Consider the following 3,360-nt stretch of genomic DNA (forward strand, 5'->3'; position numbering starts at 1 on the left):
GATGATGTGCTGGAGCCAAGTACTAACATAATGTGTGTCAAAGGAGGAAAAGTCACCTATAAGGATGATAGTGACAGTGGAACCACACTGCTGGAAATTTTGAATTGTGTCCTACCACCAAAATGACCAACCAATAGGCCTTTGTGATTGCCCATTCAAGTTGTCTAAAGAACTGGTGATATATGCGATGTGCTGGAGCCAAGTACTAACATAATGTGGGTCAAAGGAGGAAAAGTCACCTATAAGGATGATAGTGACAGTGGAACCACGCTGCTGGAAATTTTGAATTGTGTCCTACCACCAAAATGACCAACCAATAGGCCTTTGTGATTGCCCATTCAAGTTGTCTAAAGAACTGGTGATATATGCACGTCACAAGTGAAGTAAAGTCTGTTGAAATGCACCTGAGGCTTTGAGTGAAGCTCTTCCTGGGGACAATGTAGGCCTCAATATAAAGAATGTGTCTATCAAAGTTGTTCAACATGGCAATGTTGTTGGTGACAGTAAAGATGGCCCTCTAATGGAAATAGCTGGCTTGACTTCTCAGGTGATTATCCAGAACCATCCAGGCCAAATTAGTGCTGACCATACCCCTGTGCTGGATTGTTATACAGTTCACATAGCTTTCAAGTTTGCTGAGCTTAAAGAAAAGATTGATCACCATTCTGGAAAGAAGCTGGAAATGACCCTAAACTGGTGATACAGCCATTGTTGATATGGTTCCAGACAAGTCCAAGTGTGTTGAGAGCTTCTCTGATTATCTTCTTCACGATTGCTTTGCTTTTCATGAAATGAAGCAGACAGTTGCTGTGGGTGTCATTAAAACTGTGGACAAGAATAATGTTGGAGCTGGAAAGGTCACCAACTCTGCCCAGAAAGCTCAGAAGACTAAGTGAATATATACCCTAATACCTGCCACCCCAATCTTAAACAGTGGTGAAAGATTGGTTTCAAAATTGTTTGTCTCAATTGGCCATTCAAGTTTAATAGTAAAAAACTACTTAATGATAACAATGCATGGTAAAACTTTCAGAGGGAACATGTGGACCATTGTGCATGCGTGTGTGTAGGTGGGGGGTGGGAGGGCAGTTTTAGGTTATTAGATTTTAAAATAATTAATTTTTAATGGAAAGGATTGCACCAAAAATCTGTCCCAGAATTTTGAGTTTCATAAAAACAAATTTAATGAGAATAAAATTAAATAAATTTCTAAAACCATACTAATATAGGTATATAACACTGAATTTTCATGGTGAAATACATGTATGACTGACTATGATCAAATATGAAGTGTATGGAATGCACCATAAATCTCTTTGGTCTTCTTTATCTTCACTAAAGGGAGTTCTACTATCATGCCCTCCATAGTCCATCCTTTCCTTCAAATAAAACATCATTCACTTATTTAAACAATAAAAGATCTATGAATGAAAATCAGAGAAATATCTATGCAGTACTTTCCCAAGGATCTCTCTTGACTGGTCCTAAGACCAGTTCATAGGCATGAACTTGCATGCCTATAAGTGTGTGGTAAGCCTCTAACAAATGTTTATTGAGTTTAAGAGAATATTTTTAGAAAGTTCCCGGAGTTCTTTGGTGCCACAAACTGGAGTTGTACAATCTCATTTAAATTTAGAGAGATGCTGGCAGGAGAGTGGTTAAGAGCACTGGTTGCTCTTGTAGAGGATCTGGGTTCAAATCCCAACACCCACGTGGCAGCTAACAATCATCCATAGCACCAATTCCAGGGGATCCAATGCCCTCTTCTGACCCCAATGGGCATTGCATGACATATGTGCCTTTACATACATTCAGGCAATACATTCATACATATAAAATTAAAAGAAAAGATTTTAAATTTAGTAACATATTTTACTTTTCCCATTGGGTAACGAGAAAAATAATTTATATAATCCAGAGAATTCTACTCAATAAACACATTGCTAATGTGTGCAAGCATGAGGGAGGAAATGAGATATGAAAATGCTCTACTCCCAACACAGTTTAATCCTTGCAGATGTTCATACTGAGTTCAGTTCATGGGACTCACTGTACATGTTACTCACACACTGTAGCTCCCTGATAGTGGTCAGCACCACTATCTTCAGTTTGCGTTCAATGAACAGGAAGCAAGGTCTGTTTCAGCATTTGAGAGAAAGTAGCTATGTTGGATCTGAGAACTTCAGTATCAATTTCTAACATGGTACATGAATGTTGCCATAGAAATTTTTGCATCTATGTCACCAAGAATATATTCAAGAAAAACTCACCAAATCATGATGCCAAGCACTCTAATGACCACAGTGGTTAGAAGTTAGGGGCAAATAATGGTAATTCAGCCATGCATGATTTTTAAGTTCAACAAACGTCTTTATACTATAGCCCCCACAGAAGATCCAACTCTATCATATTTGAGACATTCTTGTAAATGCAAGCTTTGAAGTCTATATGTTAGTATGTGGATTCTTATTTCAATTATAATTCAATTTAAATATTCCCAGCATAGCGTTGTAGACTGAACTAGTCACACAAATCCTGCTGTCCTTATCTGCAGAACCAAAATGCTGGACATTTTGATCACTAATGTCCCTTCCAGTGATCGCTTTCTCATTCTGAATAATTAAATCACATTGCACATGTGGAATAATCTAATGAGAGGGGATTCATTTGAAATTTCATTATGAAAATCAGAGCTAGAAAGCCAGTGTGTGACATGGAGAATAGTCATACAGAGTTAAGCCTAGAGCTGGCTGAGCAAATCATTAAGATTAATGCCAATGAGGTTTGATTTTATGAGTTGTCCCTTGACAGCAGATTTTAAATAAAAGCATAGGACTAACAGCTCAGGTCTGATTCAGCGCATAGTTAGCAAATAAATACCTTTATTAAATTAGCCTTCATCAAAATCCTCTTCTCTGTGAGATTAGCCTTTGCAATAATTTCTGATTAAAAACAAACAGCTGCCATTTACAGCCAAGGACATAATTTGAAGATGTACTGGAAAAGTAACTATTTAAACCACTATTATACATTGGAACACTTTATTAGACACATTTGAAATCCCACTCACAGTAAATACCAAAGGAAAATAAAAATAAATTTAATTTCTGATTATTTTCTCTAGAAGTATTAGGAACTCAACCTTACCAGGCCTATGGTAAAATATGGGTTTGTTCATTTCTTTCTTTCTTTCTTTTCTTTTTTTAATTTAATTTTATTAGCACTATTATAACACTTTATTAGACACATTTGAAATCCCACTCACAGTAAATACCAAAGGAAAATAAAAATAAATTTAATTTCTGATTATTTTCTCTAGAAGTATTAGGAACTCAACCTTACCAGGCCTATGGCCTATGG

General features: G+C 36.6%; 1 pseudogene; it reads left to right on the top strand.

Moving 5' to 3' along the window:
* The first annotated feature begins 365 nt into the window (after positions 1-365).
* LOC108490745 lies at positions 366-896 on the top strand (annotated as a pseudogene).
* The last annotated feature ends 2,464 nt before the right edge of the window (positions 897-3,360 follow it).

This window comes from Nannospalax galili, unplaced genomic scaffold, assembly GCF_000622305.1.
Source record: "Nannospalax galili isolate Female #2095 unplaced genomic scaffold, S.galili_v1.0 scaffold114, whole genome shotgun sequence".
Lineage (NCBI taxonomy): Eukaryota > Metazoa > Chordata > Mammalia > Rodentia > Spalacidae > Nannospalax > Nannospalax galili.